Below are 26,197 nucleotides of genomic sequence, written 5' to 3'. Positions count from 1 at the left end.
ATTTGAGCCCTGTCTCGTGAAAAGGCTGCAGGCGTCTTCTCTCTCTCTCTCTCTTCCTCCTTCTATCTCCGCTCCTATCTTTTCTCTCCGTCGTTGCGCGGCTACTTCAAGCCGCCATAAACGCACCGCGGAATGAAGTGCTCCTGGCGTTAACGAACGCACGTAAATTACGCACCCACGCCTCGCACACCTCCTCTCTCCTTATTTCGCATACGTCCACCTACTACTCGTGTCATGATGTCTCTTTCTTTCCTTCTCTCTCCTTCTCTCTTTGTCTGAATTAAAGCTTTAGAGTACAAGAATCTTGCTAGTAAAATGATCAAGCCAAGTCGCGATTAACATCTTAATAACAGCCGCACTGGTGATATGACGGGCGATTAACGCAAGAGAGAGGAATTTTCCGAGCTCGAGAACTTTATAGGAAGAAAGAAGATTTCAGGAGATTAACTTCTTCTGAGCCCAGATGATTTTGAGATGAAACTATCCATTTGTTGCATGCGATTCAATCTTCAAATTTTCAAGCATTTGAATTTAGATAATTATATGTTTGTTACAAAGAGGGAGTTTGCGAAAGATAAGTTCGGAAAATATTGACAGAGGCTCTTATCAAGTTGTAAACTCGTATAACTCCGTATAACTTTAACCTTTAATTTTCACTCGGAAGCCGACAGACACGAATCTCCGTCGAGAAGCGATTCTCCATAAAACTATTCAACAAGAACCGCGATTATAGGTGGCCACAGTTTTTACACGGCAAGATAAGTAGATATCTCTATGATAAGCAGGTATCTAACAATAAGATATATACGTGCGAAGAACAAACATCTTCTGTCGGTGCGACTAAAGAGGGCCATAGACATTTGTAAATACAACTAGATTTATGACGATAAAAGACGGCTGCAATAAAGGTTATAATAAAGCACTTTTTCGTCATTAAATGCTGAGACGATGTCGCTATCGATCATCATAAACCTTATATAAAGGATTAAAATAATATAATATAAAATAATATAAAGGATTTAAATTAATTAATTTAAATATAATTAATTTAAATGACAATTCTTTTTTGAATAAAGAAGAAAATTTATTTATAAAATTATTTATAAAATTAATTATATTTAAATTAATTAATTTAAATATAATTGAATTATAATTAAGTATATTTAAATTAATTATAATTTTCTTAATTTGAATCAATCACAAAACAATAATTTTAATCCAAACAAAATTTAGATTATAATTATTATTTAATTAAATTTAATTAAGCATTATTATTAAATATTATTAAATTTAATTAAATATTATTATTTAATTTTGTGACTGATTTAAATTAAGATAATTTCTTCATTTTTATCGCGTACATGCTTATTTTTCGTTAACAGATTCTTTACGAAATCCGAATAAAAATATTATCGCTTCAAAAAAATTTCCAAGAGTTATTTATCTTTATCATAAACGATAAGAGTTCATTGCCTTATTTGTCGCGAATGTATATTTAGGCTCTGGTTTAGTGCGCTTCTTGTTACACGAGCTGGAGCACCGAGGGCAAGGTTTTATACTGTGCTTCGTTTCAACAAGAATTTTTGCTCTCGATGCATTGTTTTTATAGCTTCCATTCAGCGGCGAGATTAGCGCCGGAATTTGCATTCCGCGTTCAAATAAATCACGGTGTTAAGCGTCGAGGCGCGAGAGAAGGGAAGAGAGAGAGGGCGAACCCTCTCCTTCTCTGTCTCCCTTTCTGTCTCGACGCAATTTGCAGAAATTACATTTATATCAGATTTCTTTTTCACGCGGCGCGTTCGCTATTAACGATCGTTATCGTTGTGCACGCGATACACCATACAAAATAGTCAGATTACACGTAAAAAATAATAAGCACGCGAGAACGGTACTAATAGTGCATTTAATCAGCGTGAAAAATGCACAAACGATGAAAATTACAGTTCGGAGATATCAAATTAAAGTATTTTCCACGATAGGCAACTAGAAATGCACATGAATTTTCGCAAGTTGCATTCCTTCTTGCGAACTAAACAGGTTTCCATAAGATTCAATTAAAGATCGCCTCGCGGCGAACGTGTTTTCACACTGTTTGATAATATGGAAATCGATGTCGATTATCGATAGATTTTCTTGTTGATACAACAAGAAACGAGTGTGAGAATTTTTCTAACGCCGCTTGTAAATGTCATTAGTTGATCGGTGATTTTACTATCGCAACGAATGCAACGTATAATCATCTAACATGCGACTTCGAGAAAGGTTTCAATAAACGGTGCCGCAATATAAGTCTATAGAATTTTGTAAAGCAATTATAAAAATTGACACAATTAACACTTGATCGAATCGCGTAAATAGATGGTGATTTTTTTCTGAATCTCCCTCACTCCTTTTTATTTACGATTGATATCTTGATACTTTGCATTAAATAATCATTGTTGCAGATAAACTTGTCTCTCATTTTTTGTTGATTTCATATATTTGAGAAACAAAAGAAACGATCGTGCAATTGCGAAAAGGAGATAGAAAAATCAACTGCTATTGCTACCACCTGTTAATTAAGATGCCACGCGTGATACATACGATACGCTTCGAGTATAAACTGTTCTCTTGCGTGTTTATTCCGGCACATTATGCACCAGACGAAGATGGATTTATGTGTAAGAGCGCAAAATGATGCAGGAAAAATCAACATTCCACGAGAACATGAGAACAAATCGAATTTATATCTCGTAGAAAAACATGCATATGTGATTAACGCAATTAATTAATACATTGCTCAATATCTCCTGCAAATTATAAAATCTTCGTGCCTATTTCATCATGATTATTTTTTTATCTCTCAGCTTCTCCATAATTATACTTTAAATTTATTGACAGTGACTTGTAAAATAAATTGCTAAAAGAAAAAGAATTTGACGTTTCTTTAGAATAAAATCGATTATCATGTAAATGTTCGTAAACTATAGGAAGATAATAAAATTGCGACGCGTTGTTCACCTCTCGCGAACAACGAAAAAGATCGTTTTCAAAATAACGTAATGCCTCTCTCGGGACGCAAACAGAGCGAGAGTTTGTCAGGTGGACGCGATACCAATCTCCAAACGTAACAAACGAATTAGCATGTGACGTACGCAATATGCAAGCGAATCTCTGTCGATTTCTTTTTTTCTTTTAACGAATATTACGCAAACTCTCTCTCTCTCTCTGCAATTTCCACGCAGATTGCGACTCGCATGACGGTTGCGTGCACGCGCGACGTACATATGAGAGGTGCACACATACGGGCTAATTGAGAACGATTCGAGCGCTAAACGAATGCGCGTCCAGCAGCCCGGGGAAAATGCGTCGTGTGCGTCGGCCGGAAGAAATTCCGAATCGGATCAGACTGTCGGATTTTCCAACTCTCTCTCTCTCTTTTTTTTTTATCATCACGAGCGAGTCTTGTCGCCGATACAGTCGACGGCTTTTGGCGCGGAAAATAATGAAGCGATGCGGCGTGACGTGAATTTTCCGTCACTCCTGCCATCCGAGAATCGAGCGCCGATTCGATATTCGATATCGGAAATTATTGATTCTGATTATATATAATTATATAATTGAAGAAAATTCCGGAGTAATAAGAGCGAAATTATGGATACAATGTTTCGATGAAAATTAAAAATTTAAAATAAAATTTCTCTTTACAGTCTGTAAATTATAAGAATATTTTTCTTCAAGTTGGCCGAGAGTCATAATTTTAAGCAGGAAAAAGGAACTGACGCGATCTGTCAAGATGTCTACAAATTTAAAAAGGAAGCAGAAAAACAGGAGGAAAGAAAGAGGATCCTTGTGAAAAGGGATAAGCTCTCGTCGTTTACCGCGACGTGAATGAATCTCAATCATAATAAGAGCACGGAATGAATCATTAAGCGGAGGAAAATCTCTTTCAGAAAAAGCTACAAACGAGAGAATAACTTTAACACTTGCAGTATTTAATACTTCTGGTATTTAAATGAGGTATCTTGCGAAGTAAATTGAATTCCGTGCGGAAAAGAGCTGGTGAAACAATCTGTTACTCATCTTTCCAGCTGATTAACGAAGGAAAGCGGCACGTAAATATTGCCTCAATATAAATGAAGGAAAAATGAAGAGAATGCGATACGATATAAAATTTATTTATATATGTATAAAGCACACATGATTTATTTTATAGCAAAAATACTTTTTGCATCCTTTTCACCTAATTAAATCGAAATAAGCGGTTTATTAGCCTTAAAAAAGTAGTCGCGTCGGACCTCTTTAATGACATGGTGCTTGTCAAAACGCGACACGCCTTACTGATCCAATTAGCGATTATTATAGCGCGTACATGTGCAGTCGCTGTTCCCTTTCGCGTGCAAATATATCGCGGCGTGAATTAATTTCACTAACACAAGGCTGCCTCTCTCTCTCTTTCTCTCTCGCCTATCTCCTGGATCAATTTAAATAGCTATTCAGTACGGTAGAATTACATTAATTGCTGGCGTCGGAGGAAGTCCATTCATTAGTTTCATTGTCATTTTAGGTCGCGGGGCGTTCAATGAAAAACAAACAGCACTTCCGTCACGGGCCCGTCGAGGGAAAGAGAAATGAGTCCCGGGTTTTGAATTCCTCAATTTCACAAAAGCCTCCTCCCATGTCGCGTCATGCGATAATGCGACTGCATTCTTCGGCCACTGCATGTAATTATACGCGAGAGGTGAGAAGACCCGCATTCTCCACCTACATTAGGACATCTGCGTTTAGAACTAATTGTAAGTGCGACTACATAAATCTGAATCTGACGTGTATTCGATTCTGAAGTGGATATTCACCTACGTACGCTGACATAAATTTTAGTCGAAGACATCGAGCACATTCAGTCAAGTATGATAAGTCAAATTCTTATAATTTATTAGACACTTTACCTTGTATGATCAAGTCTATAAAATTTCTCATTTTTAATAAAAATCAACTTAAACTAATATTTTTTTTCTTTTGTCTAACTTGCTCTCTTACTAAATTAGCTTTTAAAGATCGAAATTTAACAAAATTATTTACAGAAAAATTATTTTACAATGATAAAAAATTGCGGATGCTTTTTACACAGTTAAGAATGATCGAAGATTATGAGATCTTCCGAAGATAGGAATGATGCAAATGCTCATTCTCATAGGTAAAGACTATCTAAAAATGATGAAAGGGCGTTGACAGGTAAAATCAGAGATAGAACAGGCGGGATGCAAATATGACAAGAAGGACGAAGAAGACGAAGAACGGAAAAGCAGCAAGAAACTTCGCGGATACAACAATGGCCGAAAATTGCTCTAAAATTATAAAATCGACGAGGGGCAAGAAGGAGGACTAAGATAGCGAATTTACATAAGACTCGGCCATTGTTCTCTCCATCTTGCACGAATAAGACATTCAGAGTTGCCGTGAGGCACCGAAAAAAAAGCGCATGGCACATGATCGGTCAAAAGTGCCTGCATAAAAGTGTAAATAGTCGCGATATTTAATGATAATCCCTGTTTGAGATTTAGGGAAGCATTTTTAATACCTCAATTTTTTTAATCTTTATAACGTGTTATATATCACTTGAAAAAATTACATATTACTCAAAAAAAAGATCTAGAGTCACATGTATTGCAAAGATATTTTTGCGAGTTTTTTTCTTAGAATAAATTCAAATTATCATTAAAGTGAGATTAAAAAGTACCATTCATGAAATATTTTTCGCTATACCATTAAAATTCTTAACGAGATGTATAACATACCAAATTGGAGATTCATGTTACTACAAAATTATATAAACTCGACAAAATTCTCACTTCAACCATTCGCTATCCTTTAACACCTACAACTCATTTCTCATGTGTCAGTTTTTATTACTTTTTATTATTTTTGATTTATATTTCAAGAGTATATATATATGTATATATATTATATTTGTGCATATTACCTACAGTTAGGATTATATAAAACAAATGTATATTTACTACATGTCACAGAAAAAATCAACTTTTTCACAAAAAATCTATTTCACACACACATACACAAATCTCCTATACAGATATTTCATAAATTCTATAAACGCTTTATAAAAAAAACTGCGTTATTTTGTGAAAAATCTAATTTTACAAAAAAAACTTGCGATATAAATATATTTTTATATATAACATTTTTCGAAAATTAGTATTTTTCAAAATAAATGCCTGATACGATTACTCTACATCATCCTGTATAGATACTCTTCAAATATGTGTTTATAAATCAAAATGACAACCAAAGTAAAAAGTCACACGTGAGAAATGAGTTGTAGATATTAAAGTAATTAAAGGATAGCGAATTTTGCTGAAGTGAGGAATTTTGTCGAGTTTATATAATTTTAGTAACATGAGTCTCCAATTTCGCACACTATATCTTGTTATATATATATATATACACACACACACACACACACACACACACACACATATATATATATATATACATATAAAGGATTATATGCGCTGATGAATAATTTTCAAAGGAAAAAAGACACTTCCCGATCTACTGGTTTTGATAATTACAGTTGTTTTGGCGATAACGATGCGAAGCGGCCCTCCCGTCTTTATCTCGGTTCGGTATCAGATTAAGCTTTAATTACAAGCGGAATTCGACGCGCTTTAATTAGGTTGTGACGCACGCATCGACCTAAGCTTCCGCGAACGCAATGCGTCGTCGTCACCGCGAAACGAGACATTTTCTCACCTACGAAATAGCCGAATCGCCGCCCCCGCACTAATTATCACTCGAGTATGTATTGGCTTGTCTTTTCCGGGCTAATCAAAATGAATTGCGCAGCGTTAATGGCGATCGCGTTACTATTAAGATAACAGCTCGTTATCGCACCGGCTCTTTAATTTATATCCTGATGTTAGTATAAAAATCTGAATTTTTATTTATGTACATGAAAATGGGTCAACCTTCACATTATTACGAAATTATTATGAGAAAAGATATGCGCGATATTATAAAAAAGATTGTAATTGGAGATATTTTGATTGTCAGATATATAGAATGATAATCTTTCGATCAAAATAACAATTGATTAAAATCTGTCTGCTTCTCTCCATTTTTTAAATCATGTATATGTCTGGAATATTGTATTAAAAGTCAAATCTGCTCCATATTACGGTTGTATTTCGAGATTGCAGGTATTACCACACATAGAGGTGTATCATATTTATCATATCAATTTATATCATTTTCTTTTTTTTTTTTAGCAATGCAATTTTAATTAATTTAAAAGAAAAGCATTGTGTGATTCTTTTATAAATTTCAGGATGGCAAACCGTACAGCATATTTTTCCACTGACATATTTCGAAATTTGACAAATTGTCGAGATTAGATAAGCAAATGAAATATCGCATAGAATACACGAAGTTTTTAAAGTTATTTTTACCATTACATTTGTTGATCTTGGAAAGTGTCATTTGCGAAATATTTTTCGCCATATCATTAAAATTCCTCATGAAATATATAACATGCGAAATTGGAGATTCATGTTGCTACAATTATAGAAATTCGACAAAATTCTCGCTTCAGCACAATTCGCTATCCTTTAATATTTACTCATTTCTCATGTGTCAGTTTTTATTACTTCGGTTTTCATTTTGATTTATAAACATATTTGAAGAGTATATGTGTACATATTATCTATAATTATATAAAACAAATGTATATTTACAAAATTATACATATATATGTAAAAACATATAATTAATAACAAATAGTTTTATTCTTTAAATGTGTGTCATCAAAATATCTGTTCTTTCATTTTTTGATAAATTTAATGAAATTTTAATTTAATAAAAAAATGTTAATTTAATAAAATATGCTTTTTCGCGTACTATAATTATCGTGTTATAATTTAGAAAAAAAAATCACGGAGCAGCAATGATAAGGTTAATGATAAGGTTATGCAAATTAGAACAATATAATCTGCTCGTATCCGTTTACACAAGTTTGAATTGCAGAAAGAAAGAGCATTTAAGAGCTATACCTAGCCTTCTCTCGCATCGGATTTCTCGCAAACATTTTGACGCGATGGTGTTTCCTCGAAGGATATCCCATGACCGTCGAGAACCCCACTTCCCGAGGCTATCGGACACATCGACTCGCATAGTTTAAACAAGTCTTCGCCGGTCTCGATAAACATTGACGACGAATACGATCCTCGCGATGCTTCTTATCAGATTTTCTACTCGCCGCGTATAAAGACCGATCAATTAAAGAGAAACGATGCCCATTTGGGCAGGATTAATGATTCGATACGATATATAATGTGAAATTTATTCAATCTGCGAAATTATAATTCAAATATTTCATTTCAGATTGCATTTAAATATAAACAGACGTAATATTCAATCGAAATTATACACTTCCTTCATGTAACAGAAAATGATTTAGTTTTGTTTTTTTGTGCTCCGTATTTTTTTGATACAATTGCATTCTTTGCTTTCATCAAAAATATTTTTTTTATTTTTGAGGAAGACGTATGTTTACATAAACTAAATAATTTTAATAAATTAGCAATTATTATTTGTTCAATCTGCGAAATTATAATTCAAATATTTTATTTCAGATTGCATTTAAATATAAACAGACGTAATATTCAATCGAAATTATATACTTCCTTTATGTAACAGAAAATGATTTAGTTTTATTTTTTTGTGCTCCGTATTTTTTTGATACAATTGCATTCCTTGCTTTCATCAAAAATATTTTTTTTATTTTTGAGGAAGACGTATTCTTACATAAACTAAATAATTTTAATAAATTAACAATTATTACACTGTGGAATAATTTAAACGCTGTATTTCTTATTCCTGATGTCGCAAATAATGTGAATAAATAATGCAAAATAGGAGGAATGAGAGAACACATGTATTAATCATTAACATGTAAAATAGGCTTGCACTAGAATAACATAATATGAAGAAAAAAATATGTCTTTGTAAAACTACTAAAGTATTCGATGAGAAAGAGAAGAAAGATGCAGAATACTTTTCAAACGTTCGCATTTATCGTTAATAAATTACAAAATGCGATGCAATATAAGATCCTATCATAATCCGAGGCACTCGATACGTTTCGAAACGACCAGTAAAATATCAAAGTATGTCTTCCACCTTTATTTAGAACAGACAATCAGCTAAACGTAGCAACTATCGACATAGAATACAACGTCCATTTGTGCATTATCTCAAAGTACAATTATCGTTATTATTATCTCAACGTGCAATGAGCCGAACGTGATATATCTTTCGTGATAAGACGGCGACAATCGTTACGTAATATGTCGCTGTAAAAAAATATACAGTATACAATAAGTTCTGCTTATAACTCTTTTCTCGTTCAGATTTCAAAAATATATTATTATAGTAAATCCTCATTACTTTAAGATCATGCATTACTCACCACCATAATGTCCAATCTCCAGTCAACACAAGATACTCACCTAAAACAGAAAAAATAAAGTACATTAAATAAATATTCTCTTTAATAAATTTCGATAAATACGATAAATTTCATATGCTCTCGTAAAAGTTATCTTTAGGAATTATATTATTATAATAAATATTATATTAATAATAATTTTTATTAAAATATTTTAGAGTCTGTAAAGTGATCATATTATTCTCAAGAACAAAATTAATTTTAATAAAATTAATGAAATTTAATTCTAATAGAATATAAATTAATTTCATAAATTTCATTAATGAAATTTAATTCTAATAGAATATAAATTAATTTCATAAATTTCATTAATGAAATTTAATTCTAGTAGAATATAAATTAATTTCATAAATTTCACTCTTCATGTACTTATTACAACTGCGTTTTTTACAATGGAAAATGATGATTGGATAACACGTGTTTCAAGTCGGCGCACATTCCAGATGCAATTTTGATCGATTCGATTTCCGCGGCAAGTATATTCTTGCAGTAAACGATTTTAAAAGTCACGTTACGTGCTCCCTTTTCTCTTCGCATCGCATTCTCTATGCCTTATAAAATATTTAGTGGGAGGCTAATGCAACTTTGCTGTAAGGCGCGTAGATATGTAATGAAACACGAGGATGATGGACGACGTCTTCGGCCTACACGAGCCCACCGGTAGCACATGCAAATAGGGGGCGAGGGGGAGGGGCAAAGATGCCGCGGTTCTTTTATTGAAACTTCCGGCGTAATCTTTGGATTGTCTATCGATCATTCATGTTTTACGTCTGTTACACTAAATTGCCCCTCTTATCCGCCCATCTACCTAACCGGAAGATGTAGAACATTCGTTAAACTTTCGTGTTTTTCTTCCCTCTAAGGCAGTTATTCGCCCTCGTTTTGCAAAAATAATGCGCAGTGAATGAAAATAATATGTGTTTGCCCTCTCCATACATTTCAGCATAATTTTGCACGAAGAGAAATCATATTGATCAAAATATACAAGTATATATGATAAAGTATTCCGTGATAGAAACTTTTTATACATCTATTTATAAAATTATTCTAAATGAGAGATGCAAGTATTTTTTTAAAGTTGACATTGGTCGTTCAATTTATAAATTTTTCTTTAAATTCAGTAATTTAAGATCTATTTAAAATTAATTAAATAATATTACACCGTATATTTGCATCGTTAATTAATCCTTAAATTCGATTTTGCGACGTTCTTTATGTCCCTGGCAGAAAAATGTACAAGTTAAAGACCTGTACTTGTAAGTTCAGATGGAATCTCGAACAGCCAATTAACAGTTAATTACGTCTACAAGTAATCTTGCTTGGTCAGGGCACTTCCGGGGCTGGGAGACGTTCGACGGAGGAAACGAACGGATAGGGGGGATCGAATGCGAGGGGGGGGGGGGGAGGAATGAATGCAGCTTCGACCTTAAGGTTCTCAGGAATCAAAAGCATCGACATCGTCATCGCCATCGCCGCGAAGAGGCATTCGCCACGGCCGCCATTCTTCAATCGGGTCCTGCAGAGAGGAGAAAGATCGCGAGAGGCGAGAGCCCTTCGAGAAGGTCCCTGAGACGGCTATAAATTACCGACTAATATCTCATAATTATCGGCCGAGCCAGACTTCAGGAATGCCTGAACGATTCAACATGCAGGTATGCGAACAAGTCTCTCTCTCTTTCTCTCTCGAGACTTGAGAGATCGCGCATGAGAGATCCTGGCTGCCCGGATGAAAAAATCATCTCCTCTCTCAATTATAATTCTCTTCGAGGTATTTTTAGCGATAGAATTTTCACTTTGTTTTTTCTCCGCGTTCGGATATTTTTACTTCTCCTTCCGTTCGCTCTCTCGATTCTTTCATTTGCATTTAATTCGTGGAAGAAAGAGGCGGAAAAAAAAATTGTTAACATTGCCCGATGTAGATGACTGCTTTCCAACTTTTCAGGCTCGAGATCGACATTCGTCTCGAAAGCGCAAACGAGCGTTTAATAACTTGTCGCGTAATTTTGACGGCAAGAGATTGCGAGGAAACTTCGCCCGCGACGCTCATTACTATGTGTAACGAGATCTCGAGACATCAATTTGATCGTTCGAGCATACGCGGGATATACTTTACCCCGACATGGAGAGAAGACCCTCTCCTTAAAACGAACGCTCTTGACAGAAACGCTCAACTCCGGCAGACAGATATTAAGTGCGCTACCGTGCAATGTGTCGAACTAAAGTTTACCATCGTCGGGGATTATAAGCGCCAAGTATCGATGCTTCGCTTGTTCGTGCGAAACGGCTCGGGAGAGAGAACCAATTCGCCCTGCGATTACCAAGCATGAAGAAATAATGGCAGATGCGATCGATCATTTTAACGTCATTGATCATTTTCGTCTGAAAAGCGCCGTTTACATCGTCATACCGGTAATGATGTTATATTCATGATAATGCTACGCTAATAATAACATATTATTAAGTACCATCAGTCATGTATTGTACTATAGCTTTTGTAGCTGATTTATTTCGAAATTGAAAATCAGCGAGAAATTGAATTTATTTAGCATGAGGAACAATCCGGCATCTTATTATTTTTACACAGAGATATAATAGATATACATATAGAGAAAAGTTTTATTTTTATAATCTTTGAAATATTATATTACTCGAAAAGAGAATAAAAGTGTTAAGTAATTAAAGAGAGAATAAATATATACTATAATAAATATTATATAACATTATATAATATTTATTTATTCTCCCTAATATAATAAATAATAAATATTATATAATAATATTAATTAATATTATTATATATTATTAATTAATTATATATATATTATTAATATATATATATTATTATAATATATATATTATTAATAATATATATTATTAATTAATAATTAATTAATATATAATTAATATTATATATTATATAAATTAATTATACAAATATGTATATAGTAAATATTATACAATGTTGTATAATAAATTATACATAACGTTAATTAATTATTAAAACATTATGTAATAAATTATATATGTGAATTATATAGGAAATAGAAATATCTAACAAATTCTTCAAAGCCGTATACATTGTACGATTGTGATTCTCTCAACGTGGATACATGTTCGCGCAACGTCGAAATTCGAATCGCGAAAGATATTCAAGGAGGCTTTTTGCAAATCCGCGCATCGACGTGTCCAGAATGCGTGTTGAGAGCGAAATCGAAGGCGAGCGCACCGATTTCACGCTCGCGAGAGTCGCTTCTCGCGAGCGTTTTGTTCCCACACGGTTTTGTTCCGTGTCGATGATCGATCTCGGGGATTTCGTTCGTCCGGCGCTCATTTCGCCGCGAAAAGGGAACAAAAAGATCGGGCAACGGAGCCCATCGAGAAAGAGAGAGAGAGAGAGAGAGAGAGAGAGAGAGAGAAAAAGAGAGACCGGATCCCCGGATCGCGTTTTAAAACCCATTCGTTTTTCTTTCTCCCCTTTCTATCTCTCCCTCTCTCTCTCTCTCTCAATCGTTCTCTTCCTTCAGTACGCGTATGTTGTACGCTGATCCGTGAATGCCCCGAACTCTCTAACACGGGGCTTCCTAAAATTCAACATCAAACACCGCGCAAAAAATCAATCCGTCGAAATATGTAAACTTTCATCGCGCTAATGCGAAACTTTACAAGATGTGTATTTTTTAATTAATTTTTTGTTACTTAGAAATTCTAAAATTATCTTTGACATTACATCAATTACGTATATATATTATTATTATATTTATTATTATATACATTATAATTAATATAAGTAATTAATTATTATATTAATTATATACAATATATAATAAATATAATATTTAAATAATAATTTAATTAAAAAACACATTTAATTTATTATTATACATTATAATCGCGCGCTAGTCTCACGACATTAATTAAAAAACAAATTAATTAAAAAATACACATTTAATTTATTATTATACATTATAATCGCGCGCTTCAATTTCGTGGTAAAATTAACTTATTAAAATCATGCCACGTCAGTTTAACTCGATTAAGTTAAGAGAGTTCTCCCATTCCGCGATATCTCCGACTCTTGCAGCTCTGCTTCTACGGGACACTCCGTCTTCTCATTATCATAAACGCATGTCGGCTATCGCGAGACGGACACGCCACGCGTGCACACGAAGGGCAGAGCACGCTACTCTTGAAATCGATGTAATTGCACGGCTCGCGAAGGAGGGACGAGGTATTGTACACCGCGTCGTGAGTTATACGCGTCCTGAGTTATACGCGTCCTATCCTGAGAGAAGGGCCGCGGAGCCACACGACGAGTTATCGTTCGCTTCAAGTGTAGCACGAAGATGGTAAACGCGGATGGCTCGGATGAACGCGAAGAAGATCGACGATAAAAGCGGCACGAGGTCAAAGCTCGGCCGCGCGAACACACAGTTGATATTTGTCAGCGACCGGAGGTCTGTCCGTGCTCTCGTAAAATGTAAATTTTTCAATGTCTGCATTATACGTCAGATGCAAATGAACGGTTGTCGTGTAAGTGACTCGGAACCTCTCGTTTTTTTTTAAGCTTTTTGCCTTCTTTTATCTCCCACAAAGCGCCTAACCACGCGTGTATACAAGGTGTGTCGGAAAAATAACTCTTCAAGATACCAGACGATTGTTGGTCTAACAATTTTTTTTCTTTGAAGCGCAGTTTAAATTTACTCCGTGAAAAATTGCTACATATTTTTCATGTATACTGTATATGTATAGTTGTCATTATAATCAGTTTCATTTGTCTATGTGTGTGTGATAGTTTTTTTCTTAAAACTTTACCTTAGATGACCTGAATTTGCCACAGATTCTGATCAGAAGAGTTTATTTATAATTTTATATATCAGTATAGAATATTCCATGTTCATCACATTTTATAGAACGTACAATTATAAATGGAATTTCATCCTGAATTTTGTTGAATTATAAATCTAAAATAAATTTTAATCAATTCATGCTGCGAAGTAGAAATTTTAAACATTATATATATCATTTATAATTCGATTTATAATTCGACAGAATTCAGGATGAAATGTCATATGTGTATGTCTGGTATCACCCAGATTCTCTTTTTAGAATCGATGATTATGAATTTACGACTCGGTGAGTGCATGATACAGGTTTCTAATGCTGCTAATGATCGCGTTATAAAATGTAAATTCCTCTCTTTTACATTTATAATCTCGTGAACCTGGTGAAAGACTTCTTTGCCAAGAGTCTGTTTGAATAATTCTATGCATATTCAAGGCGCGATCTATTAAGTCTTGTGCTCCGTGGATTATCCCGCAACAAAGACAGATTATGAAGGGTGAGATTAATGTAGGTATCCCGCAAGATAACAGCCCCATGATGACGGAAGAGATTTCACGAAGGCGGAAAATCAGCCGCTGTATCGACGTAGTTCGCAACGCGAACGAACGAGGAGAGGGATTTCATAAATAAAGACCGCGGAACCGAAACACCCTTCTGTTTACCTAAAGCGCGGGTAAATCATCCCGAACGATGTGCCTCAAAGTGTTTCCATTCCCCGAGATCCGCAGACTGGGAGAAAAACATGTGCACGAGAGATGAAGCGGAGCTTTACCAAAAGTTTACTTGTGCATCGCAAAAGAGAGAAAAAGAAAGAGATAAATTCTGCAGCCGATTGTCCTATGTATTTTGTGTCTTCAAGTACTCCGATAAATAAACAGAATATTATATAGTTTGTCGGAACTGTAAAAATATTGCTTCTCTTACGTTATTTTTGAGAAAACAAGAAAGAGTTTCCAAAAATATTGTGCACGTTAATATTGTTAAAAATACAATACTAAATATTTTATAATTCAACGGATCAAATATCTAGAAATACTCGTACAATGTTTTTGCTGGAAATAAATAATATTCCCAGCACAAAAAGAGCATTGTTTATTTTTAATGTATTTTAGCTTATAAATTATAATATATTTATTTAATAATTAATTAATTTAATAAATATTAATAACGCATACAAAATTATCACGCGATGTTTTTTTAAAACTTATCTTATTCTCGCAAAAGTAACGTGAGAGAAGAGATATTTTCAATACAGATAAATTATATAATATTCTGTTTATTTATCGGTTTTGCTGGAAATATTAAATTTTTATCTCTAGTAAAAAGCATCGCATTTACGATATTCTAGCAGCCGTCCCTATCTCTGCAGCGACGTTTTAAGGATCTTGTCAGACACCTGTGTGCTCAGCGATTTTTTTCGTTGTTGGCGCACGCCTCGGAAGACACCGGTGTCGTATCGCAAAGAGCGAAAGAGGGTGCGCGGAATCCGCGGAAAGTAAATCCCCGACGAAATGTTTGCCCGCGTAAACCGACATCAAACGGAATCGCGGCTTCTCCGTCGCGGATAATGAACCGCGACGAGAACGTTTACGTGCTTTCTCCATTCGCTTTGTCGGAGCGACTATCTCGGACGGCCATTATTCTCGTAGAAAAGACACGCGAAGGGAGCAAAGGACGTGCGACGAAGGGAACGATGGGCGTCTATGCGTCGATCGGGATTAAAGTGATTTCGTAATAAGATGGGAAATTGCCATTTCGGTAGCGAAAAAATTTCCAATGCTCCGGAAAAATCATCGATTTCGAATAACACTGAAAATGATCTACACAAAATACAAATAATATTCGTGTGTGTTTCATAAATATATTTATAACTAACTTTCAATTAAAAGATTGAAAATGAATAAAATATCATAATTTATTTAAATCCTCGCATGCGCTTTAATTTTATTTTTTAGGAACAGAATAAAATGGAAAAATAAAAGGCGCTGAATATATTATTGATTACCTCGGATGCAACTTGTGACGTTAGTGTATAAGCTTCTTTGGTTGCCGATATTTTTGCAAAATCTAGTTTTCAACCCTCTATTGAATGCCCGCATCCACCCCTATGTCTCGTCTCTCTTCAGCGTGTGCGCAGATGTTATATTTTCGAAACGTTTGCAGATGTGTCAAAGCTTCCGTGTAATGACCTTTCGTTTGGTTTGCAAATGAGTCGAACGCCGAGGAAGCGGGAGTCCAAGGAGAGAGAGAGAGAGAGAGAGAGAGAGAGAGAGAGAGAGAGAGAGAGAGAGAGAGAGAGAGAGAGAGAGAGAGAGAGAGAGAGAGAGAGAGGAGAAGGAGGATGTTTGACGGGCGTCATATGTACATATGTCACCCTAGGCCGTGGAACATTATTCATCCCCCGACCCTTTCTTCCAACTGTCAGCGCGGGACGTGCACCCCATCGACGAGCTTTCCGTCAAGTTCGTTGCACTCTCTGTCATCGATTTCTATCTAGATACGATTACGCGTTAATAGAATTTATCGTAAAATCCATGCAACTCGCGATAGAGTACATTCGATTCCCCTTTTTCCTTTTTCAACCAGAATGTTGGAATCGATTCGTGAACCGAATAGCTTTTTGTCTTGCAACGACTTGGAAACAACATTTGTCACATCGGTGATGTTTTTCATTTATAGTGTCGGCCCATTGACACGTTTGACAATTCAAAAAATCGTGATCGATGTTTTTTCTGCCATAAAATTTCGCATTCCTAATTTACAGCTGCTTGTAAATATTTTATTTGAATGTTGCGATTCATTCCTGAAACCAATTTGTAACGTGAAAAATGTTTGCAAATTACGTCTGTTAAGAAAAAATGAATTAAAAGTCATCGGAACTAATTCCCACGTTACCCGACCAGATTTTAAGCTTCAACGTTTTTTTTATCTCGCGATGAAATCGAAAGATAAACGCGTTAGATAAATGTAAATCGCGCTATAAATATTCGTGCTACAAAAGAATAAATAGACACGAAGAAAACATGCTTATCGAAATAAACATTGAACGGTGCTTTGTGGGAGGAAACTCAACCCTTTATCAAGATATATATCTGCGAGATAAAAAACCTTAAGAAAAACACACGATGCGTCATGTGTATTTAACAAGCAGCAATGCATGCCAGAACACCAGAGCTCGTATGTCGAAAGACTCTTGTTATCGTTATTGATGTAGCGTTAATCGTGAGATTTTAAACGAATGCTCGAACACAAACAAGTTATGTAACTCTGTCCCTTTAAGTTAACCAATTTTTTTTACGAAAATAATGAATGAAAAATCAAAATGAACGTCACATTACGATCGATATTTCAATTTCTGTGTGGTGGACATAATACAATCAAAACATTACTTAACCACTGTTTTCATGTATATGCTTTTTCAATGTTTTCCCTGGCAGGGCTCTTTGCAGTTTCGCATCGCACGACTATTTTTGAATAAACATAGCCTCGTATGAAAAAAAAAAACGGCGGAGAAAGAGCTACACGCGGGCCACGTGCACTTCCTGTATACTGTATACGCTGTTTCCTGCATCTATATACGTTGATATCGTGAAACGAAAACGGCATCGGTAGGGCGTAAACTGGTTATGGGAACAGAAACCATGAAAGTTCCTCGTGGCTATAACGTCATGTTGGTTCGCATAGGGCTTGTATTGTGCCATAGAGAGGGAATACTTCGATACTATACATATATCGGCCTTTGATCCACCAACAAACTATGAATCGCAAATGAAACGCGTTGTCTTCGGTCGCATAAATTCTACCTGAAGGGCATTAATTATTAATGAATATTAAAATGCTCCTTCATAATGGCTGTAAATTCTTAATTCTAATAATTCTTACATAAATGTGAGTAGATATGAATGCAATAGTTCTTTTAATCTGTTAATTTATATCGATATTATTTAATAATAAATTATTTTTTTTTGCGATACATGATATTTTCTGATATTATAATTTGAATTATATTTAATGAGTATCTCAAAAATAAATAAATAAATAAATAAATAAAAATAAATAAATAAATATATAAATTATTTTACTTGTAAAACAGCTTGAAAATTTCTCAAGCTTGCCCTTCGTTCCTCACGACTCATTCTGTATACCACTGCGACATAAGCGCAGAGACACGCACGAGTATGAATGCTTTTTCGCAGAATGCAGCACATCCCCAGTCTCGCACGAAACCGGATATTCTTGCGGCTCTGCTGTTCGTACTCTTCGAAGCGTGCATTGTCCTTCAGGAATTTCCTTCTATCGCGTGGCTCCTCTGTGACATCAATGAAAGAGCGCGCATCTACGCTGAATCGTCCGGCGAGCAGCGAATAAGCGCGCGCGAAATCCTGAGTCACGCGTGCCTGAGGTTACGATGCGAAAGCGACAATTATTCACGGTCAAGGGAGATCGCGATCCCTCGATATAAAGAGACCAACGCGATGGAGGGACGATACCGTCGCGCTTGGCTCGCATTCTTGTCGCGCTTTTAACAATAAATGTGTGTCAGCATCATTTATAGATAAATAAAATTCATAATTTAATCGTATGATTCAAAAAATATATATATCAAATTTATCGAATAAACTATCTCGTTAAGTTTTAAAAGCAATATTTAAACAGGAAAACCTATCGAAATAATTGATGGAACATATAAAGTCATATATTTTTATTTACGATTATTATTTCGAATTATTTTAGTCTGGAGTTTACACAATTTTTAAAATTTTAAATGATAAATATTTGATGCATTTGTGACTCAAAATAATAAAAACGTGACTTTATGAGAAGAACTACGGTGCATTTTTTCCGTCCATTCTCTCGCACACAGACACGACTCTATACATTTCCACATTGCTATTGTTATGGATGCGAGTGTCGTTAGCTGGCAGATGTTCTAACAACTATGGAGACGTTCGACCCAATGTCTCCAACTAAGAGGCTTCTTTCGACACTAATCCGGTAATTGTAATACCATAACTTACAAGCCATCGAACATTGAACGTCTAAACATCCAATCTTCAAGAGAGTCTGCCAAAGGATACTGCAAATAGTTGATCTCGAGTACCTTAATCCACAAATTTAACCGTAGGTGTGCTCTCTAGTCGAGTTAAAATTCACTACAAATAAACGCATTTAATCCTCTCAGATCCGTAAAATTATTTTTATTTCCAAACTACATATAATTTTAAATAAAATTTTACATTAAAATAAGATAAATATATCATACAATTCTATAATACAGCTTTTTCATTTGAGATACATTTATTAATCAGTATTATAGTTATATATTAAACGCGATATTATATTTACTGAATATTGCGAGTATTAAATTATTTTAAATTTATGTTAAAATTATATTTAATTTTATTATTTTAAAATTATATTTAACGTGAAAGAAGCAAAAATGTATAATCTGCTTAGAAGATATGAAAGGAACATGAAGGTTAAAGACATTGGAGCAAAGGCGATACTTTGAAAGTTTCTCTGCAGGATAATAGACGCATCAATGTCGTCGGTGATAGTGTTCGAAGGTTGCTACGATACCAAAGGTACAAGAGTGCATCCTCCTTGTCTGAAGACGCTTCTCACGCGCCAATATACTGCGACGTCATTTTCTAAGGAATGAATATCCTAAGAGCACTAAACATTGTAAAGGATGCCATGAAGGACGCGCATATATCCATCTCGAACATAAAGGATGAAATATCGAAGTCGCATGATTCAGGTTCTATCTTCGCGTTCGTGTTTCTTCACGTCGTGATTTCATTGGATATAAGAACAGACTGGAATCTATAATGAAATTTAATTCTATATTTGTATTTTCAATCGCGAGACTGAAAGACTGATCTATCCTCGAAAAAGAGTCTCTCTCAAAAATAGCGAGAGATAGATTTTAAAATTGCAGACGTTAAATTTTTACACGCGATGGAAGAATAAAATTTTAACGCAAAATGCAATTACATCTTCCAATCAAGTATTTTTTTTAAACGAAATTTTACAAATCCCTGCCCCGCTATGAATTTCTTCAGCTATCATTCTCCATTTTAATTAAAAAATTTCCAAATAATGCAATCCGCGACGAGCCATAAGATCATATTTTCTGAATTCTATTTGCCGCTAATGGCTAATTTCAACTCCTCGGAAGATTCGAGTTAATCACGTTGACGGGTTAGATTATTTCTCGCTCTTTTCGCGCGCGTGAAAATCCAACAATTTTACACATTAAACCAGTCGCGTTAAACGAATGCTCATTGCAATTTACGGCGGCAATCTCGAGCGTGGCATAGTTTTCTTTTCAAGAACGGATGGAAACTCTCAGCGTGCAACTCTCCTCGTGTTCTCTGTTTTATTATTAGCCGAGTGCAAAAAAGTGTCGGTATAAGATGTCCCACCGGAACCGCGTAAACGAAAAGTTATGCGGTCCTAAGAACGGATCAGCGTTGCAGGGTCAGGCGAGGTTTAACCGACATTCATTTTCCACGGGAAAAATTCTGCACAATATATGTCTGTAGCTTTCGATAACTATCTCGAAGAAATTCCGCAAGGATTTGCCAGGATGACTTTCTGCTTGACAGGTTATTAATATTCCGTAAATTTTTTTCCTCTGAAATAATCGGTTTTTTTAATATTTACAGAATTTAAATTTATTAAAAATGCAAGGAATTTTCATGCTTTTTGATGATAAAAATATTTTTGTCACTTTACACTCGTAAACATAAAATTTGTTAATTTGTAAAAAATATATGAAAAAAGGACACACAAATGCAAATAGACTAATGGAAAAGATATTCTGCAGCCTCTCGCCTCGAATAAATTCCAAAGATTACGAAAATGTGAATACGCGGTGTTCTGTTTCAGTTATAAATACGTTGATGTTGAAAATATCTTGCTCCTACGGCCATTTTATTGACTGACACGTAGCAGCTAATTAGGAGATTTCTACAGCTCCATAAAAGAAAGCAAATAGAAGGCATTCCGGAATAACGCACGCTCGTTGAAGTTAAACAAACAGCGAAAACTATAAGAATATCTCAAGGTTTTCTTGTTCTAATAGCGTATGGAAAAGGAAGAAGGCTGGAACTGTTACTTTCCTGCGTCAAAAAAGTTAATTTTACTCAGAAAGACATAATTTTAGATCCGAAAATATAATATTTGTGTATTCGAGTGTGGCTAATTATCGCACAAAATAAAATTACAAACGTTTCTTATATGTCTCGTTTGCAAATTTAAGTAATAATATTATAGTAAAGCTTAAAAAATTTATATCATGAATGTGAGAAACATTATTTCGTTCCTTTAGATTTTACATCCATCAAAACGAAGAATAATTCTAAAAAACACACATATCTAATTCTTGACCAGTTGCGTAAAAAACAACTCGTTAAAGTAAGACGAATTAAACAAAGACAAACGAAATGAGTGGAAAAATTAAGACAAGATATTTTTTAAATCTGCGTAATAAACTGATCTGTCAACAAATGTAATAAAGTTTATCTTTTCTTCCATGAAGGCAACCCTCCCTGTATTCTTTACAAATAATTACTAATATTATTTATTATTATTTAATTTATTATAATTTAATGAATAAAATCTCGCTATAAAATGACCGCCGTAGAATCTCGGGTAGAGCAATTTTCATTAAAAGGCGCGGGAAGACATCGTGACTTGAGCGATCCAAGTCGCGCGCGCAAAATGCGGATGGACAGACGGTCGGGTGGGCCATACTAACCTAACCCGCTTTCACGTGCACGGTCATATAATCGCGGAGTGCACGGGATCATGCACAGAGAGAGCGAGATAGAGAGGGAGAGAAGGATAGAAGGAGAAAGGTTTCGCTGTGAGCGTTGATTAAAAGCTTCGCGAAGCGTGTGCATGCGCCCCCGGAGGGCGACTGACATTTGCCCGGTTTCCTTTGCAGCCCGAGATCCCTTGCACAGGTCGGCCGATTGTCGACCTGCTGGTCGAGAGCGGAGAGAACAGGAAAACCGCAGTAAAAGGGGAAAAAAAAGAACCCGAGTTGACTTCGCGAATTTCCATTCCTCGCGATATGTTCGCGCAATTCCATCAATCTACTTTTTTCCTTCTTTCTATTAATATATTTCGGCTTGAAAATTCAAAGATTTCATCTTCGATAATTGATTCGCACGGATTAAAATGATTTAGATGATTAAGTCAACGAAAAGATCATCTATCGAAAGAACTATTATTATTTTTCAGGAAATAAGAAAATAAAATTCTGCGAAAATAATAACAGATATCCCAAAGAACACAATTTTTTCTATCATTTAGCACAGCTAGGCTCTTAAATATAATTATCGAACTCTAATTTATAGAGATCGCATTCGAAATATCGATATAAATTGCTATTCATATATGAATTAAAGATGAATAGCTTATAAATTATACGTCAATTTTACGTTCCCTCTTTGCGCCGGTGATTGCAATATCGATGACTAATAAATAAAATCTCATTAGTTGATAAGCAACAACAATGACGGGGTCGAATTATTTTTTAGCGAACATAAACGCATACACGAGACGCTTTACGTCGCCGCCGGTGGTATCGCGTAGCTTTACAACCTTATTTCCTCCTCGTAAAAGCGAATGTACGTCGAGTTTAACGACCTGTTTATTCGGTGCTACAGGATTTTGGAGAAGACCGGCGTCCGAAAAAGCCATCGCGACGATACGCGTTGTTAATCGAGGATACGCTCGCGAAAAATGGTAGTTTAATTATCATTTTTCCGAAATATATCGCGAAGCAACAAGGGAGAAAATGTATATTTTTTTTTCATTTTGAAGGATTAGATCGGCTTTTCTCTTTATATACATATTTTCATATATTTTTGTTTCATTTTGAAGGATTTAGATCGTTTGTTTTTTATATCCATGTCTTTGGTTTTTCGGCACGGATTATATCATTTCGCGGTCGATATCGTACGGGATATTTATATTTTATACGCGACTTTATACGTTATTTTACTGTGGATATATGTGTATATTTATTATATATGTTTTATAGGTAATCATTTCCACACAAATTATTCTCTTCTTCACGAGTCAATCGATGTGTCTGTTTCTCGACATTCTTATCAAAATATATCGTTTGATGTTGGCAATTTCGAGTATTTTTTGTGTAAATAAGATTTCTTTAAAAAATTTGAAAATTCCAATTTTTATACTTCAATTAAAAAAACAGAAGATTCTTTCATATCGATCCTTTATATGATATTTAAACAAAGATATTTCAAGATATAAAATTATCAAACATTTCTGACTGATGGGACATTGCGATAAAAATTACGATTTATATAGGAAAAAAATATCGCACAAGATGAAAATATAATTTTCTCGCATTTTTCGCGCCTGATTAAAATTGTGAGAGGAAAACGATGCGTAATATAAGATCTTCTCTTTTTATCTTTACTAACTTCGATGCTCCAGAAAACGATCTAGAAAATTTCAGTCGGAAACGGTCTGGAAACGATTTTTTCGCAAGCAGACATTTTTCCTGTTTGCTCGCGTATTCGCGCGAATACGTAACGAGACTCTCTCGGGTCGCTATCAAATTGGTGGAGCAATTTTCCAGGGAAAGTATCCAGCCGTCCGTGATAAAACTCTCTGTTTACCAACGCCGTCGACTTGAGCCCTCCCGTGTAATCCCGAGCATGTTTTTTTTTTTTCCCCGATACCGTTTATACGTGCACCGTGTGTAAAGCAAGTTCCGCCGGGCGTCATTTCGACGGTAAGGTAGGTAGGTTCGACGATACGGCGAACGCAAACGGGCAAAAGGGACGCGAACGGTTATGTGCGAAAGGGATGAAGGTCAATAAACTTGGAGGCGCATTTTCTCACCCTTCCCGACGTCGTTTTGCGCGCCATAAAGCAAGTGTGTCGCGCGCTCGTCGTAAAGCTTCGGTCTAGATTAACGTCGCGAAACTTATGACATCGGGATAGGAGCGATCGTCTGATCGTAATTGCGAACAATTCCAAGTATATTCGCGCGTCAATTTTTTTTATTTTCCTTCCGACATCGTATGAAATTTTTACCTGGGAAGGTAAAATTTTAGAGAGAAGGAAATATTTTTTCTCTTTCCGGTTCTAAAGTGAGGGAATTGAAATTATAAATTAGAATATCTTATAAAATGTATAAAGTTTGGATCGTTTCGGGCTTACGATCCGCCTTTGCCCTTTTCCAAAAATATCGATATCAACTTGGAATTTCATGCTCTCTAAGCGAGATTCTTTCGCGAATTTTTCGAGTCTCGGTGGACTACATAGACTACGCAGACGACCCATCATATCGAATATTTACACGCGCCTGAGGTGTCATCTTTCTTCGTTTATGTACGCACGGCAGCCGGCATAATTTTAACTTTTACGACATTCCTCTCATATTTCTTCTCCATGAACAACTCTTTGCTTTGCGTGTAACGTGCAGAAGAAGACATTTCTTCGAGATACACATTCTCGCTGCATCACTGCATAAGAATCTCTCTGTTTTCCTAAATTCTTTCTATATTTGTAGCTAATTATATCTTCTTTGTGCTATCATTTTACAAGAAATAATAAAAAATTTAATAATGTTACACAATAAAATAAAATTAATATTTAGAAGATTAACTTGTGCAAAATATTATTTAATATTTTTATTTTATTTTATTATTTAATATTATTTAATATTTTCATTTTATTTTATTATTTAATATTATTTAATATTTTCATTTTATTTTATTATTTAATAATATTTAATATTAGTCTATGAATAATTCGTACAATATGTATAGCAAATTTTCTGCGCGATATATGCACTTCGTGTAATCATCTCACTAAATAAGACAGCTCCGGCTGTCAAGCTAGGAGAGAATAATTCGCTGGATCACGACGAGCCGGCTAATCCCCGACCCGGATCGGGCATCGCTTTCGTATTATGTGAATATACCCGCTTTGTGTAAGAGAACCTGGGCATTCATGCTTTGCCTGCCTTTCTACCGGAGGCTTAGAAGCTTAGAACCGTAGCGTCTACGCTCAATTTCCACTCTAGGAGCACTCTAGGTGCTGTTTCTACTGAAGGACCGTGCGATGTCATGCATGCAAACTCGTTTCGGCCCGACTTAATTGAGATGTTTACTAGAATGCATATAAGATGTGAATTCCAAATCCTGGAGCATCAAGCTTTATCATTTCATAAACGTTTGTATGTCGTCAAGCAACTATATTCCATATATCTTTTGTCGAGGAATATTAAATCGCAGGGAGAGGGAGCCGGTTTCATTTCAAGAATTCATCTGGAGAAGCATTTCATCAAATTAAAATTTTAGGCAAACTAATTATTCAACATTTTAAAAATAGACAATTGGGAGAGAAAATACGCGTTCGAGGGCTTTCTTTCGCGATAACGCTATCTGCTCATTTTCGTCCAAAGGAATGACAGTCGGCCCTGGCACGTAACGTCAGAAAGTCAGCGAAATCTCGTTTTCAGGTATTTTCGTCGCGACAATGAGCCCTCATTTCACGGCAGCTTTTAGCAAGTTTCCGCGGCAGAAAAGAGGGCGGTGAACAGGAACGTTATCCTTACATCTCTGACGAACACGCGTATACTGATTCGCATAGTGAGACATTATGAAAGAAAGAGAGAGAGAGGGAGGAGAGACCGACAACGAAGTCGTCGACGAGTGCAGATGCCGCTGTCAGAAAGACCGCGATAACGGCATAATGTTAACGAAACGGGAGAGGGGGAGGAAGAGATCCGGGTTTCCCCCTCGGATACCCGGGCAACTCTCTTACGGTAGTGTCAGGTAACGGAAGACGGGT

The 26,197-nt window shown here is 35.3% G+C and overlaps 1 protein-coding gene and 1 long non-coding RNA gene across 3 annotated transcripts in view; one reads left to right on the top strand and one right to left on the bottom strand.

The window, feature by feature from the left end:
- The window catches only part of Dlp (glypican dally-like), a 126,529-nt gene that overhangs the window by 86,100 nt on the left and 14,232 nt on the right, over positions 1-26,197 (bottom strand). The gene's annotated exons all lie outside the window — the stretch shown is intronic.
- Positions 3,487-6,466, top strand: LOC145973164 (uncharacterized). Of its 2 annotated transcripts, none has more exons than XR_014439380.1 (3): positions 3,487-4,094; positions 4,547-4,887; positions 5,111-6,466. It is a non-coding gene; the product is annotated as an uncharacterized LOC145973164 (long non-coding RNA). The 2 variants fall into 2 exon arrangements; XR_014439379.1 differs by having other exon boundaries at positions 3,488-4,090.

The sequence above is a fragment of the Camponotus vicinus genome, unplaced genomic scaffold (genome assembly GCF_025532165.1).
Source record: "Camponotus vicinus isolate PSW18456_S1 unplaced genomic scaffold, iyCamVici1.0 SCAF_6, whole genome shotgun sequence".
Classification (NCBI taxonomy): Eukaryota; Metazoa; Arthropoda; class Insecta; order Hymenoptera; family Formicidae; genus Camponotus; species Camponotus vicinus.
This window is presented reverse-complemented; position numbering and strand designations above follow the sequence as displayed.